We start from the raw sequence: 18326 nt of genomic DNA on the forward strand, positions 1-18326 counted from the left end.
CATAACACATACGGATTTCTGTAATTTTACCATAGCAACCAAAGTACTTCGTAAGAGTCTCATAGTTACAGGACTTAGGAAGCTGGAGGATATGGACCACAGACAAGTTTTTCACATTCTTGATTTCCAAAGCTCTGGAGGAGGGAGAACCCAACTCAGTAGTAACTTTTACCACATTATTTTTACTAGTGGAATCATAATGCTGTCCTTCATTAGGAGTTATAGTCTCCTTTGAAGGACACAAAGAGTGAGAATTATCCAAATCGGGATTTGAAACGGCGGAAGGGTCAGCATCGGTTCCCTCCTGGTCAATGGGTTTTGGAGGAGGAGGGGCCTTCAAGACCTGGGAGGATGATTCATCCATAATTGGATGGAATCAAAGTTTTATGGTATAGCCTACTACTTAAAGAGCGCTTTCGGTAAGTTGTAGGGCCACACCATAAGCAACATGAGGTTTGAAGTGCGTGGAAAGAGATACTGCAGGTGCCTGGCGCCCCAGTCACTTAAGGAAAGTCCCTGCAGAGCCAGAAAAGGGTCCAGAAATGGCTATTTACAGGTAAAGGGCCTCTGCGTCGAGTTTTTTGGCTTTGACAACCCGTTTGTCCTCTGTAGTTTTGTCTCATATAGTATGAGGCCGGCGTAGCCACCCTTTTACCTGTACTGGAAGGGAGAATGGTATCAAGCTCAGGAGTCCTCCTTCCCATGCGCATCCACTGACCACTGAAACTTGCGACCCCTCGCCGGTGGCACCTGTCGCCAGGTGAGCCTCCACCAACTCGGTCAGCTACCAGCACACAGGTCAGAGAGAAACCGGGAACTTAGAACTACCTTAAGAAGGTGCAAGAGAAAGTCGAGGGTGCTTCTCAGGGAAGGCAATCTGGAGTTTTTCAGAGAACCTACCCCGAGATAATAGCCTGTTCAGAAAGAGAAGAAAGAGTGCAGTAACTAAGAAGGGTAGGGGTAAACGAGCCATCAAATGAAAGAGGGGTGGGGGTTGTTTACCAGTTACTTACACTTCAGTCTGTGAGTCTTGGTCTGACAGTTCCAGTATGGTCTGTGCAGCATGATTGAATCTGCCAGGGAGGAAAACTCTCCCCGCTGCCATAGCCCATACCTTCATCACTATGCACAAGCCCCTCCAGGACAGCAACCTGCTCACAGGGCGGAGGGGTATTTAGGTTATGTTTCTCTTCCATTCCTAATATAATTATACATTTATTTTTATCTGCTAAGTCTCTTACTATATTCTCCTTCTGTCTCATCACTTTAATAACTGAGTCTTTAGTTTGTTCTTTCATTTGCTGTTTAATTATGTCAGTAAATGCAACTTTATTGTTTTCATGGATTTTTTTCCAACCCTGTGCTTCTTTTGCTATGGCCACTTTGTTGTCTTTATTATTCCTCTTTAATTCTTCATTCTCCTCTTTCACTTCTTTTAACTGTCTTTTTAATTCTTCTATTTCATTAGTTAAGTTTTTGTTCACCTTCTCTAGTTCTTCCAATTTTTCAACTCTCTGCGCAATCTTTGCTATGTTACCGAACCTATTCTCCCTATGTTCGGTCATTTGTTCAAGTTTTTCCTCTAGTCTTGCTAATCGGGGGAGGTTGGTATCCGCCCCCCCCCCCTCCTCATTAAATCCCTGGAAATTATTATCCTCACCTTCCATTGTGCTGCTCTTATCTATATTTCTAATCTTTACATTTTTGTTAATCCCTTCACCAAAATCATCGGTCCTTCTCTTGCTTACAAGACGCCTGTCCTCCTGGACCAAGTCCTCCCCTTCCTCATTTCCTTCCATTTCCCTCAGTAATCCCTCCCCTTCTCCTTTTCCCTCACTTTCCCACTACACCACGAGCTTTCCCCTTCCCTGTAAATACAATAAGGTACTTCCTTTGCGTTGAGATCCACGAAAATTTCACTTTTTCTTCAGAACTCCAATCTTCGCCGTCCATCCGACGAAAGTGTGTGTGTGTGTGTGTGTGTGTGTGTGTGTGTGTGTGTGTGTGTGTGTGTGTGTGTGTGTGTGTGTGTGTGTGTGTGTGTGTGTGTAATAATAATAATAATAGAAGGTTTATTTCAATTGCAGTAGTACACTGACAATAATACATTGCAAAAGCTGATTAAAAATATAGGACTTAGAGTATATACACTGTATAAGTTCACATGGAGTTGATTATGTGCACAATGGATGGGATGACACTGTTTTTGTAGCGTTCAGTCCTTGGCACTTTGATTGGTACGAGCCTATTTCTATGTCTAGTCTTGTGGCGAGGTGGTGGGGCGTCGGGAGGGAGGAAGTGACGGTGTCTAGGGTGAAAAAGCAGGTTTTCTCCAAATTTCTTTAGTGCCTCACCGTGCCGCTGGGACACCCTAGATAGAGTGAGGGTGGTGAGAGCGTGGTCATAACCACTGTACTCCACGCCCAGGATGATCCTGCACGCTCTCTTTTGTACCCTCTCCAACTTCTGTCTCTGTGTGAGGGTGAGTGAGCTGGACCAGGCTGGTGAGGCATACATGAGGGTGGGGAGAATGAAGGTTTTGTAGACCTCCTGTAGCTCAGATGTAGGTGTTCCTAATTATTTTAACCTGCTGAGCATGTATAGTTTGTAAGACGCTGTCCTGACTATGCTGGTGACATGTTGGTTCCAATTTAACTGATTGTCGAGTGTGATGCCCAAGATCTTACTGGATTGGACCAGTTGGAGGGGGTGGGGGCCCAATGAAAGCTGTGGAGGAGCCACCGCTTGTGTGGAGGTACAAAAGTGCATCACTACGGTCTTGTTGGTGTTGATTGTGACGTTGTTGTCTTCCGTCCACGTCATGAGCTTGTTCAGGGTGTCTTGTAATGGTGCGTAATCAGGCCGCCTGGTGTTGATGGGGATGCCTACGGTGCTGTCATCCACATATTTCCATCTATGAGGAGTGTCCTTGAGGGCGTCATTAATAAGAATGAGGAAGCATAGGGGGCCCATCTTGGTACCCTGGGGGACCCCACAGGTCAGGGGGAGGAGGGAGGAAGTTGACCCCTGGTACCTGACCGCCTGCTGTCGTCCGGTGAGGAAATCTGCCAGCCATGCTATTAAGTGGGGCTGGATCCCCAGTTGGATGGCTTTGGATAGAATAACATTGTGGTCAACAAGATCAAAGGCCTTCTTAAAGTCTACAAAAGTAACAGCTAGAGATGTGTAACGCTTGTCTAGGTTGCTGTGAAGGAAGTTGAGTAAGTCAATGAGGCAGTGAGTGGTAGAGGAGGATTTCGTGTTGCCAAATTGTTGGGCATCTATTGAATCTTTTATGTTTCTGTAAACTGAGTTAAAAACCAGGTCTTCACATATAAGGCTTGGGATAGGGGTGATGGCGATGGGCCTAAGGTCACTTAGTGATTGTGGGCTGAGGGTTTTGGGGATGGGAGTGACATATGAGATTTTCCAGTCGCTGGGGCAGGTGTTTTGACTTAAAGAGGCATTAGATATGGAGGAAAGTGGGAGGGCAAATTCAGGGGCAAATTCCTTGTAGATTTTGATAGGAAGGTCAGAGGGGGTTGTTGATCTATTATGTTTCAGTTTACCCAATTTTGTAGCTACGTTGGCAACTTGAACATGAGTGGGGGGTGAGGGGGAAGGAAGGTAGGCAGGTAGGCGGGAGGGGTCGAGAAGGGGTAAAGTCTGACAGATAGAGGCGAAGTGGGAGTTGATCTCTTGAGCTGCTAGGTCAGGTGAGAGGTGCGAGGTGCAAGGGAGGTGGGGGGGGTCTTATTACCCTGCAGGCCACAAAGAGCCTTGGTTTTACTGAACCACTGACTGTTGTTTTTTTGTTGTTTGAGGTGTTGCAATTTGTTTGGGTAGTAAGACGATTTGGCGGTACTTATCTCTCTGATGACCTTATTCCTCAGGAACCTGAACTGGGCTCGGTCGGTGTAAAATGCCTTGTTGCGTTGTTTGATGAGACGTTTGATGTGTGGTGTCATCCAAGGGGCGTCAGAGTGATGGACAGAGAAGTCCTTCACAGGGAAGAAGTGGTGAAAGGCCTCAATTGTGGTGGGAGTAATTTCTCCACTTGGTCTCCACGTCTTCAACGTTGAGAACCTCCAGCCAGGGGTGTTCCACTATCCACCTGCCAAATTCCCTCATGGCGGAGTCAGGCATAGGGAGGTGCTGTCTGGTGACCTTAATCCTGTGTATTGCTGCAGTAGGGGCTGGGGACCATTGGATGGTGAGGTGCGTGCTCTTACCGATGGGGGGGGAGGTCTGGGGGGAGAGTACAGCTGCGCCATGTCAGACATAATTAGGTCAAGGGTTGTCTGATCGTGGGTGGGAAAGGTCACTACCTGCGTGAGATTTAAATGGTGTAAAATGTCACTTATGTCCAGGCGATTAAAGTCCCCACACACAACTAATTTGGCAGCAGGAAACCTTAAGCGGAGGGATTCAGCAGTTTCAATGATGTGATCGTTGAGGAGGAGGGCAGTGTTGGCACGAGGGGGGTGGTATATGACGCACATTATGATAGAGGCGGTGTTGCGGGGATGGAAGCGAGGGGTGAGTTTGACCCACAAAGCCTCGATTCCCTCTGGTATGTCAACCCTGAGGTATGAGGGGTTGAGGTCAGCTCGACAATACAATGCCACACCACCGCCTCTGCGGTTTACTCTGAGATGGTGAAAAAGTACAAAATTTTCTATGTTACACACTTCGGGAATTATTTGCCACGCTTCTGTAATTGCCATCACGTCACATCCTGTAGAGTGCACTAATTCAATCACTTCTTCCATTTTGTTGGCTAATGAGGTAACATTAGATAGTATGATGGAAGGTAGGCTGTACCAAACGCGTGGAACTTCATTGAGATTTCGTTGTCTTGGCTCAAATTTTCCTTTTTTGGTAGCACTTCTTTTATTTGTAATCACAGGCACTGTTCGGATAATTTTTGAACCACCGCGTCGGCCACGATTACGAAAAAGTTTCATGTTTTTTAGGTTTTGAATCACTGAGCTTGGTGGATAACCGCACCCTCGTTTCCACGTTATATTTGACTAGGTGTGTATCGATATGAGGGTGAGAAATTTTGCGTTGTTTGATGTGTGTGTGTGTAAAATAATTCTTTTCAGTCTCAGTTCTTTAATTTCTTTTTTCATTTGCTTCATTTCTAAGTTCCTTTTCTTTCTCTTTTTCTTCATCACTCGTTTCTTTTTTTCATCCATACATTTTTGTAATATTCACTATTTGCTAGCTTTGTTGTTATAGATAGTACTTCCTCTGCTATCATTTGAGACCTAAGTTTTACTTTAAGTGGCCTATATTGTTTTTCTTTTGAGAATTTTCCTATTCTATATGTTTCCTAAATTTCTTTATCTATATTGTCCTTTTTGAATATCCTTCAGAATTTCTTTAGCGATCTCTTTCTCCCCTTTTTCTCTCTGATATCTGGGAACATCAGTTTTCTCTTTAATACCATAGATTACAATGCATTTTTTTTTATTTACCGTGTACCTGAACAAATTTCCTTTCTCCTTAATCACTTTAATTACCGTTTCCTTTGCATTTTCCTTTAATTGTTGCTCCACTATTTCTTTAAAAAATAATTTTTTACTTTCCTGTTCTACTTTCCACTGCTTCTTTATTTCTTGGAAATGATTTTCTTTTATCTCTTCCACTTTCTCGGTCACTGCCTGCATTTGATCCTTCATTTGTTTCTAAATAAAATCAAAGCCCATGGCATAGGAGGAAAAGTGTTAGAATGGATTAGAGCTTGGATTAGTAACAGAAAACAGCGGGTCACCATAAATGGAATAAAATCTAGGTGGGGCAATGTTACTAGCGGGGTCCCCCAGGGCTCGGTTTTGGGTCCCTTATTGTTCATTATGTATATAAACGACTTAGACGATGGGTTAAATAGTGATGTTAGTAAGTTTGCGGACGACACTAAAATAGGACGCCTAATTAGGTCAGGAAAAGACGCCCAGATTCTGCAGGATGATCTTAATCAACTGTTAACATGGTCGGTGAAATGGCAAATGAACTTCAATATCTCTAAGTGTAGCGTGTTAAACGTAGGGCTACACAACCCCGAAAATAGATACAACTTAGATGACACGTTTTTAGAAAAATCTGAGTGCGAGAGGGACTTGGGAGTTCTGGTGAGTCCGGACCTTAAAACCAGGAAGCAGTGCATTAGCGCCAGAAATAAAGCAAACAGAAATTAGGCTTCATTGCTAGGACGGTAACGAATAGAAGTGCAGAGGTAATTATTAAACTCTATCTAGCGATAGTTAGACCCATCCTTGACTATGCGGTACAGTTTTGGTCTCCGTCCTACAGAATGGACATAAATTCACTAGAATCAGTACAGAGAAGAATGACCAAAATGATACAAGGACTCGGAAATTTGCCTTAGGAAGAGAGGCTTAGGCACCTAAACTTACACTCTCTGGAAAGACGCAGAGTGTGGGGTGATCTAATAGAAGTGTTCAAGTGGATCAAAGGCTATAACAAGGGTGATGCAAACAAGGTCATCATAATAAAACAACAGGGCAGGACTCGCAGTAATGGGTATAAACTGGACAAATTTAGATTTAAGAAGGAAATAGGCAAGAATTGGTTTACAAATAGGGTGGTCGATGAATGGAATAAACTTAGTAACCACGTAGTAAGCGCTGAAACTATCAGTTGTTTTAAAAAACGATTAGACAACTTTATGGATGGGGACGACAGGTGGTGATGGATACGGAGCTGCCTAGTGTAGGCCTTATGGTCTTTTGCAGTCTCCTTTATTTCTTATGTTCTTATTTTTCAATCTTTCATTGTCTCTCTTGATCCTATTTAGTTCCTTTTTCAAATCCTCTATCTCCCTGTTAGTCTCTTTATTGGTCTTCCTTAGCAGGGGTACCTCTTTGTACATCGCTATATACTCACTTTTGAGTTCGATTATTTAATCTTATAAGTCATTGATTTCCCTATTTCTTATTAGATTTTTAAACCTGGGTTCTCTACCTATTTCTATCCTTCTATACATAATTCCGCCCTCTCTGTCAAAAGCGGATATATATTATATATATATATATATATATATATATATATATATATATATATATATATATATATATATATATATATATATTATATATATATACACTATATTTTTTTACCTTTGGTACGTCTTCGGAGTTTCGTTCAGGCATGTCCTTTTGGGGATCACCCCCAGTGGTTATTCCACCGTACTCAGTCCGGGCATCTCTTCTTTAGTTCTTTATTCCTAAAATTTACGTTATTTCCTTTCATTTTCAGAGTAACTGACCAAGAAAAAAATAAAAATAAAATAAAAACACAAAGACAGTTAGATTTTCTGGTCACTCGTAGTACACTTCTCCCTTCCCGCTTTTTAGTAAACACAACTTGGGCCGGTTTAAAATTCGTCTGTCACCGAAGCGCTGTTTAGCGCTTCGAAGCTTCGGAGCTCCTTTTCGTACGTCCTACTTCAACCGCTGCTGGAATGTATTTATCCAGTTGTATTTTACGGGAAGGGGAGCTATGTTCGTGGTGTCTTGTCTCCATATCTCGTTTTATCTAACCTGTTTTTAAATTCGTATATCGTTTTTGCACACACCACATTCTCATCTAACTTGTTCCAAACGTCTATTATCCTGAGGGGAAAACTGTTCTTTTTCTGGTCTCTTCTATAATTGTCTATTTTTCTTTTCTTTTCTTTCCGTGTCCTCTTGTATCTTTACCAACCCATTTTATTAGATCCTCTCTATCAATAGTTTCCATGCCTTTCATGATTCTATAAATAGTTATCAAGTCTCCTCTCTCTCTTCTTTGATCTATTGTCTGTAGCTCAAGTCTTGCCAGTCTCTTCTCATATGATAGTTCTGAGAGCGTTGGTGCCAATTTCGTAATTGCTCTTTGTATTCTTTCAAGTTTTGTTAAACATTTTTTTGTACATGGTGACCACGTCGTTGCAGCATACTTCAATTTTGGTCTTATCAAAGTGACTAGTATTTTCTTCACCATTTCTTCGTCCAGGTATGTAAATGTCACTTTAATTGTTCTTGTTAAGTGATAAGTTTCTCCAAAAATTGATTATATGTTTCTCAGAGGGGCATATTATTCATAATAATGACTCCCAGTTCCTTCTCATTTTCCACCTTTTTTTTTATGTCTTCCTATCCCAGTTTATATGATCCCACTATTCTTTTATTGCTTCTTCCAAATTCCATTATACACTTCTTAATATTGAATTCCATCTCCCACTTCCTACTCCATTCCCATACTTTATTGAGATCACTCTGCAGCGACTCACAATCTTCTTCAGTGTTCCTTTTTTCAACAGTTTTGCATCGTCCGCAAAGCTCATATAACTTTCAATTCCTTTATCCATATCATCAATATATATATAGTAACATTATTGGGACCAAATCTGTTCCTTGTGAAACTCCACTAATCACTTCATCCCAATTAGAATATAAATTTGTCTCTTATCACCACTCCCATTCTTTTTTTTTTTTTTCTTTTTTTTCATGCAAGAAGTCTTCCATCCACTTCAGTAATTTGCCCTGTATTCCTCCTGCGGTTCTTAATTTCTTTAGTAATTTCTTATGTGGCATCTTATCAAAAGCTTTTTTCAGGTCTAGAAATGCACAATCACCCCATCCATCTCTTTCTATTATTATATCTATTAGTCTTGAATAGAAACACATCAAGTTTGTGACATATGATCTTCCTTGTCTAAATCCAAATTGTCTTGGATTTAGTACATTTTTTTTTTTCAAATGCTTTACCCATCTAATTTTGATAATTCTTTCACAAATTTTAGCTACCGTACTTGTAAGGGAGACCGGTCTATAGTTGGTAGGGTCTTCCTTGTTTCCCTCTTTATATATTGGTACTATATTTACTCTTTTCCAATCTTCTGAAACTTTTCCTTCTTTCAATGAACTGTTTATTACACTATGTATTTTCTCTGTTAGTTCGTTCCTGCATTCTCTCAAAATCCAGTTTGCCATTTCATATGGACCATGCGGTTTTCTAACATCAAGATTACTCAAGTAATTCATTATATCTTTCCTTGTTACTTCTATCTCTTTCGTAGGGGGGACTCTCCTCCCACTTAACATCTCTAAGGTGTATGTTCTCCCTCTTAAACACCGATTTAAAATGCATGTTCATAATTTCTGCCATTTCTATTTCCTCTGTGTATTCAATTCCTCCTTGTACAATAGTTTCACTAATTCTTGCTTGTTTTTAAGTTTGTTGTTTACAAATCTATAAAATAGTTTTGGTTGATCATTACATTTTCTATGACATCCTTTTCGTATTTTCTCTTTTCTTCTATCTGCACTTGTACATATTGGTTTCTATAACCGGTATATATTTTCCATTTTCCGGGCTTTTTGTCTTTCTTCCATTTTATCCAAGCTTTAACCCCTTTTGTCTTTTAACTCGCTACATCTTTTCTTGTACCAACATTTTAATTTCTATTTTCTTTGGGACATACTTTTTCACTTCTTCCTTATAAACTTTTGTCAAAACATTCCATTTCTCTTCTACTGTTGTTTCCTCCTTGTGTATCCTTTCCCAGTCTGCTTTTTGGGAATAGTCTCATCTTATCAAAATTTGTTTTTCCATACATCAATCTTCCCTTTTTATATTATTCGTTTTTTTTTCGTGTATTTTTCTTCATTTACTTCCAGTTCAACTAATATGTAGTCACTTTTACTTAGTGGTGTCTTATATTCAATCTTGTCCACTATATCAGGTTCTGGTGAGATTATTAGGTGCAGTCTCGATGGTTCTTTCTCATTTTTATACCTAGTAGTCTCTCGTATCCATTGTATGTTCTATAATCATATCAAATAGTACATTTCCCCATAAGTTGTCTCCACCCTTTACTATCATCTCTTCCCAGCAAATTTCTTTACAATTAAAGTCACCCATTATAATTATTCTTCCTCCATCTTCCATTATCTTAGTTTTACCTTTGTGTCTTCTAACATATTTTTGTGTTCTCTCTCTTCCCACTAAGCTGTTTTAGGAGTCACCACAAACTTCCTATTCTTCCTGTCCCTGTCCTGTATTCCCATCATAATAATTTCCACTCTATTCTTTCCATATGTAACATTCCTCACATTTATATCCTTCTTAGTCAGGAACATAACTCCACCTTGTTTTACTTCTCTGTTTCTAATCCAATACTTATATGCACCATGTCCTACACTGTTGGGTGGTAATGAACCTTTCAATTTTGTCTCTACAATTCCCATTATGTCAGGTTCCTTTTTCCTTGTCAAAATTTTCCATTTCTCTTCTGTTGTTACCTCCTTGTGTATCCTTTCCCAGTCTGCTTTTTGGGAATAGTCTCATCTTATTTTGTTTTTCCATACATCAATCTTCCCTTTTTATATTATTCGGTTTTTTTTTTCGTGTATTTTTCTTCTTTTACTTCCAGTTCAACTAATATGTAGTCACTTTTACTTAGTGGTGTCTTATATTCAATCTTGTCCACTATATCAGGTTCTGATGAGATTATTAGGTGCAGTCTCGATGGTTCTTCCTCATTTTAATAGCTAGTATTCTTTCGTATCCATTGTGCCATTGTATGTTCTATAATCATATCAAGAGAGTACATTTCCTCAAAGGTTGTCTCCACCCTTTACTGTCATCTCTTCGCAGCTGCCCAGGATGTAACACTTCACCCCATACCATACAACACATAATGGAAGACTGCATTATACACAATCATGCACGCAAACAACACAACATACACTCTATAAAGGATTTGTGGGAAAACCCAGTTTCGGCTGTGGCATTCCTTGGGGAGACGGGACTGCTCGGACAGACAGTCTAGGGAACAACAACAACAATCTCTTCCCAGCAAATTTCTTTACAATTAAAGTCACCCATTATAATTATTCTTCCTCCATCTTCCACTATCTTAGTTTTACCTTTATGTATTCTAACGTATTTTTGTGTTCTCTCTCTTCCCACTAAGCTGTTTTAGGAGGCACATAATTTACCACAAACTTCCTACTCTTCCTGTCCCTGTCCTGTATTTCCATCATAATCATCTCCACTCTATTCTTTCCATATGTAACATTCCTCACATTTATATCCTTCTTAGTCAGGAACATAACTCCACCTTGTTTTACTTCTCTGTTTCTAATCCAATACTTATATGCACCATGTCTTACACTGTTGGGTGGTAATGGACCTTTCTATTTTGTATCTACAATTCCCATTATGTCGGGTTCTTTTTCCTTTGGATAATCATTCAGTTCATTCAAGCCTGTTATTAATCCCTCTATATTTGTGAAGGACACTTTTAATTTTCTGTTACCTCCATCCTGTTTTGTTTCCCTTCTGTTTTTCTCTCCTATGAATCATTTCCTCATTTTCATATCCACTACTGTAATAGAATTTCTCTTTGACTCTGTTCTGTTCTCATTTTTTCCCTTATCTTCAATTTTTTTCTCCCTGTCTTTCCTCTTTATTCATCTCTCTTTTTATCCATACCTGTTTATACTGATCACCTTTTGCTAGTTTCCCTGTTTTTGATAAGACATTTTCTGCTGTCGTTTGTGACCTGAATTTAACCTTAGTTGGTCTGTTCTTGTCTTTACTGTATTTCCCTAGCCTATAAATTTCTTCAGTTTCTTTCTCTATTTCTTGTTCACCTTCTTGCAATATTTTGATACCTTGTTTACTTTTTCTTTCTCCTCCTTTACTCTTGTAGTGTGAGGCGGCAGATGATTTCTTTCACCTCCATCCACCTCCATCGAAGAGAAGAGAGGCCTTTTCATTACGCGAGGCCCCATCGAAGAGAACGGGCTTTTCATCAGGTGATTTCTTTCACCTCCTCCACGGGCACAACTACGCCTCGGAGGTCACGAAGTGACCTCCCTTTCCATACATCTGTCAGGATCAGCAAACAACACGACTTTGCGCTCATCCAGGGTCAGAGTTCACACCTCCGGCTCTGGCACCCTCTGGCACAGCAGATTGGCTGCCCTTCTCGTGGGCACGCCCATTTTTGTAATTAGATTAAATTAGCTAGGAAAATCTGGCATCTCCCGAAGTCTTCTTCGGACCTGCCAGTGATGTTTTGTGTTAGAACTAGGCAGACAAATAAAGAAGAAAAGACTCACCAACGTGTTTGGAAGTATCAAACCAACCTTCCAACAGTGGTGGCAGCGGTGGGATTCGAACTCTAATCCATATCTACAAGCAACCAGCGCAAGCACGACGTCCTGGCCATCGCCAACAATTCACGCGACACCGACGAATACTCGAGCTTCGCCATCCCCACCAACTAGCTGCCCAACGGACTTCATCTCCACAAACCAGCTGCTCAACAGACTTCCATTCTCCACCACGCCCTCCAACTCGAGCGACGAGAGCTTCGCCACTACAACCAGCTGCCCATCGAGCGACGAGAGCTTCACTACTACAACCAGCTGCCCATCGAGCGAAGAGAGCTTCGCCACTACAACCAGCTGCCCATCGAGCGACGAGACACTCCGTCACTGACAGCCAGCTGCACATCGACGAGATACCTTCCGCAGCTGCCTAACCGACCGACCTTCGCCGCTGTTTCCAGCTGCACAATACGAGCGACGAGACACCTCCGCAGCTGCCTGACAGCTGTTGTCGTACCGCATCCAGCTGCTCTCACGCACATCGACCGACCTCCGCCGCTGTCCAGCTGCCCAACAGCTACGTCAAGAAGACACGTATAGCTCCTACAACCCCCTTCTTTTATTTTTATTTTCTCAAAGTAATACATGGGATTTGTATACAGTGCTCCCTTACCCATACATTCTGATATTTCAACAGAGCACTAACCTTTACCTACATTACAGCACTTCCATGAACGCAGGACCCTCTCACAACTCCCCATCACCCTTTCCTCCATCACCCTGTGCGCGACCGCAACCGCCCATCACCCGTTCCCTCCATACGTCAACTTGGGTAAGTAGATATATTTCCGTTTTATAAGTCCACCTAGTGCAACAGGATCTCTTTAAAAAAAAAATCATGCAAAACAGCAATCACCACCCATACACCAGATACAGACCCGTTACACGTAGCCAATCGGCACAGATCCCGTAAGACATGGAAGCACAGCAACAACAACAACAACAACAACAACAACCACAACAGCAACAGGCTAGCTCCTCGGGACAAGGTGCAACTGCCGCGCCTACCCAAAATTTAGTTACTCTCATAAAAGACGAAACGACCCTCCCTTTGTTTAATGGTAAGAATATACCAGTGCACAATTTCCTGACAGAAGTGGACGCTGAAATTGCACGTAGATGCGCCACAGATGATAAGACTAAAATCTCTATATTGACGTCTAGGATCGACAAACATGACACAGTAGCAGGATAAATAATACACGCAGACGCCTTCCTCGAAATAGACACATACGCAGAATTCGTGGACGAGTTCAAGAAGGCCTTTGATATTTTTAAACCGCTTGGTGCCTTCTCAACCATTTATTCTTTAGGGAAAGAGTTAAATCACCCACCTTACCAACCTAAGGATAAAGCAGTGAGTGTAGCAACCTCCGTAAAAACAAAATTGAGAGACGATCTGGTTAACAGTAAATGGGTAACAAACGGAATGATGAGTGTGGAATATGTCGTATCCATGGTAGCCTACCTTGTTTTCCTTTCTCAATTGCACCCAGAGACGTTGCGACGAGTAGGCACCTCCGCCTTCAAACCTGATGTCAAATTAGCGAGATTCGCTAGACAATTTCCTGACTCGGACAAGGCGACCGAGGAACTAGAAAGCCAGACTACACCTATTACACGCAACCACATGATAGCCCAGGTAACACAGGCCACCCCACCCCCCTACCACGAGATCAAGACATACATCTCGCACACGTCATCAGTCACGTCACCGATCCCCCTCAAGGACACGAATGTTCTGCAACTTTTGCAAAAAAAAATAGGCCACACAGACGATATATGCTACCACAAATTCCCCGCATCGCCCACCAGGCACTGCAGTATCATGGAACATGCTTTCACTCATCAGACAGGTGTAGGGTTCTACGTTCACGCTCCTCACACAACCGAGGATCCACCTACTCTGCCAGGAATTCACGTAACTCATCCCCGACACATTCACGTCATACATCTCCTGTGAGACATGCACGCCACTCCTCCCCTGCTAACCTGTCACATAACTCATCATCTACCTGACTCCTCAGTAAGAAACCAAACAGCCGGTCAAGATCAGGCAACCCTTACACTGACATACAAACGTCCATGTTGCCAGTTCACACGCTTAACGTATCTGATACATCTCCTCAGACATTAATTTTCAATGCCACGACTGGAAACACCAAATTGAAAGTGTTTCTTGACACAGGTTCCCAAGTGAACATTATGTCTGTGAATAGTTTTCATAAATTGCGCACCCAAACAAAGCGAGTGACTATTCTAGAACCCCCAGATGTAAATTTGTGCAATGTGGATGGGATTCCTTTCCCTATAATTGGAAAATTTTCTTTAGACATTAGTTTCAAGACCGAGTGTCCATCCATTACAGTTCCTACTTATGTAGCAGACGTTCATTTCCCTGCTGATGTCCTCATAGGCTTAAACTTGATGAAGCAACATAATATTATTATATATCCTGCTCAACATGGCATCATTTATGCAAACCATTTCCTCCCAGCATTGCCTTCAGCAATTTCCCCTACAGTCCACCACCTCAAGGTGACCGAGCAGGAAAAACCCAAGTTAATTTCAAGTAATTTTAGCCAAAATAGTCAAACCAACTCTGTTAATGACGACACCTACAAACAGACACATGCACATGACTCTCAACCCTCCATTCCATTACCAACGGTAGGAAGATGTTCTAAGCGTAACAGGCGCGCGCTATCCTCTCATAGGTCTAAATCTGCTAAGAGACGGACAAAACAACAAGTGAAAGCCAGTGATCTTTTACCAGCGGAAGCAAATTTCTTGCCCCTCTTAGAGGAATTCAACACACAATCCGCACCAGTCTCTCAAGTGTTATCGACTTTCCGACATTCTCACGCAGTACTTATCAGTCCAAAGACACTGTTTCCTCGTGAGTACACACGCATACATATACGAGTTTTCCAAGCACCCGACACAGATGTACTCTGTATGCCAGAAACTTGCCGCGTAAAGGGTATCTCTCTGTTCTCAGCCATCAGCTCTACTTCCAGAAGAGGTCACACTTGCATTGTTATTGCAAATAATAGTAACGCCCCCTCCACCTCACAGTTGGCACAAACATATGTGATTTCCAAATTTACCCTTCACGTATCAAAATAATGGATAACGAGCTCCCAACTTCTCAAGTTTGTGCCACAGTTCCCAATGTGCAAGCAGCACAGGAACCTATTAACGCATCTCACCTTAACTCAACTGATTTCCCTGATGCACAAGCAGACTTGCTTGCGCTTTGCAACAAGTTCAGACAGACCATTGCAACGGAAGGTGAACCCCTTGGAGTCACTAATAGAATTCAACATCATATACCCCTTCGTGAGAACTCTAAACCATGTTACATTCCCGCATACAGACTACCGCACTCTAAACGCATGATCGTCGATACACTGATTAAAGACATGATTGCACAAGACGTGATTGAACCGTCTATTAGTGAATGGAATTTCCCACTTTTTGTAGTACCCAAGCAGGACGGGTCTTTTCGACCTGTAGTGGATTTCAGAGAGTTAAATAAACTCATCATTCCTGACCGACACCCTATTCCCCTGCTAAACGACCTCCTCCACTCTGTTGGTGAAAACAATGTAGTTTTCACCACCTTAGACCTTATGTCGGGATATTTCCAGATCCCCCTTGCTCCAGAGTCGAGGCCTCTGACAGCTTTTAGCACACCCACAGGACACTATCAATTTAAACGACTCGCCATGGGTCTCATTTCAGCCCCTTCAGTATTCACACGCCTCATGCATCAAGTACTTAATGGTCTCATTGGTGATTCTGTTTTCATGTATCTTGACGATGTCATAATAGCTTCCAAATCCATTGACGAACATCTACACACTCTACACAATGTGTTCTCGCGGCTAGAACAAGCAGGTCTCAAATTGAAGCTTAAGAAGTGTTCCTTCCTTCAGAAGGAAATACGTTTCTTAGGACACGTCCTAAATTCCAAAGGAATATTAACTTCGCAGGACAAGGTCAAGGCAGTCACTGAATTCCCACGTCCTACTTCCATAGACCACGTACGTTCATTCCTTGGTCTATCAGGATTTTACAGACGTTACATTCAAGGTTACGCTAGTGTAACAGCACCTTTGACGTCACTTCTTAAGAAAGACATACCCTTCACTTGGACACCTGACCAAGAGAAAGCCTTTACTGACTTAAAGAAAGCCTTAACCACGGCTCCTGTCCTTGCCTTCCCAGACCACAAGCTTCCCTTCACAATTTACACAGATGCCTCATATTCCGGTTTAGGCGCTGTTCTCATGCAAGAACACAACTCAAAACTCAGACCTATTGCTTATGCGAGCCGCACTCTTAACAAGCACGAACGTAATTACTCAGTCACAGAAATAGAAGCCTTAGCAGTGATATACGCCCTCAAGCATTTCAAAGACATTATCCTCGGATACGAAATACACATATACACAGACCATCAACCAATCTTACATTTGTTTAAAGGAAAAAATCTATCAGGAAAACTTGCCCGATGGTTTCTCACCATCCAAGAGTACATGCCTACCTTCCATTTCGTCCATGGAAAAGCTAATCCGGTGGCAGACGCTCTTAGTCGACACATTGCAACCGTTATTCCAGTCCCTATTTCAACTAACATTACACAAGCACGCATAGCAGCAGCTCAGAGATCAGACCCTCTTTGGAAACGTGTCATATATTTCCTCGAATCTGCAGACACAGGTGACACTGACAATTTCCCCCCAGACATTGACAACTACACACTAGTTGATGACATTCTCTATCATAAAACAACATTAACAAACAAACAGGAACCCAACAGATCGGTCCTCCAACTAGTAGTTCCTACAGAGCTCATTCCAGAAGTTTTAAAACTTATACATGATTCCCCGATTGCTGCACATCCTGGCAAAGACAAATGTGTTACTCAGGCTAGACTACATTATTTTTGGTTAACTATGCGTAAGGACATACACAACCACATCGACTCTCTGTCATTCTTGTGCGAGTCACAAAGGTCACATTAGCGGTCATGTTCCAATTCTAAATTACCCTACACCTTCAAAACCCTTCGACACAGTAGCTGTCGATCTTCTTAAGTTACCTCTTACACCCAATGGAAACAAATACCTTTTTGTCTGTGTCGACCACTTTTCTAGATTCTGTATTCTTGCATCCTTACCAGACAAGACAGCACAGCACGTTGCAAAGACAATTATTGACAACCTCATATGCCCATTTACGACACCCAAAACTCTAATCTCTGACAACGGCAGTGAGTTCAACAATGAGATTCTTTCAAACATTTGCGAGTATTTCCAAATCAATAAATGTAATACTACTGCTTATCATCCTAGTTCAAATGGCCTCGTTGAGCGCCAAAATAGAAAGATTCTCAATGTTATCAGACATCTTGCTTCTGACATTCAACCCTCCTGGGATGAACATGTTCCCATGATTCAAGCGTGTCTAAATTCTGCAATAAATAAATCAATATCAGAGTCACCCCATTTTGTTCTTTTTGGTTCAGACAAACAGCTCCCTTGTGATCTTCTCCTTTCAGATTTACCACCAATTTATAATTTAATGACTTTGTGAAGGTTAAAGTAGCAAATTTTAATCACCTTTTCAAAAGAATACATAATTCTCTCCATCTAACGAAGGACGAAATGGTCCGTTTGCACAATAAATCAGCCAGAACTGACACCTTTGATATTGGAGACATTGTTTACACTCTTAACCACACACCTACCTCTAAGCTTTCAGCAAAATTCTCGGGTCCCTATCGTATCCTTGACCACGAATCCAACAATAAAGTAAAGGCACTCAGTTTGCAAACTATGACAGAGACTCTGTTGCATAAAGATCACATAAAAAAGGTTCCTCGTGGCTTAGACATAGAAAATGTTAATTCCCCAACTACCTTTCTTCAGGATAGAGACACCTCAAAAACCGTCTCCCAAAATCCGCCAGAACCATTTTTCCATTATAATCTACGTAACAGAGCCACACCTTCATAAATGTATATTCCTTGTATAGGTGAATGGACACAATATCTACTTTCCAATATTCTTAATTTTAAGCTCTCATGTTTTTCATATATTTTATTCTTGTATATAATCCTAATGC

The 18326-nt window shown here is 41.6% G+C and overlaps 1 pseudogene; it reads right to left on the reverse strand.

The window, feature by feature from the left end:
• Window positions 1–399: 399 nt before the first annotated feature.
• LOC143039733 (uncharacterized) lies at window positions 400–12653 on the reverse strand (annotated as a pseudogene).
• Window positions 12654–18326: the final 5673 nt, after the last annotated feature.

Source organism: Oratosquilla oratoria, chromosome 27 (genome assembly GCF_046742065.1).
Source record: "Oratosquilla oratoria isolate Oo_2021 chromosome 27, ASM4674206v1, whole genome shotgun sequence".
In the NCBI taxonomy this organism is placed as follows: Eukaryota; Metazoa; Arthropoda; class Malacostraca; order Stomatopoda; family Squillidae; genus Oratosquilla; species Oratosquilla oratoria.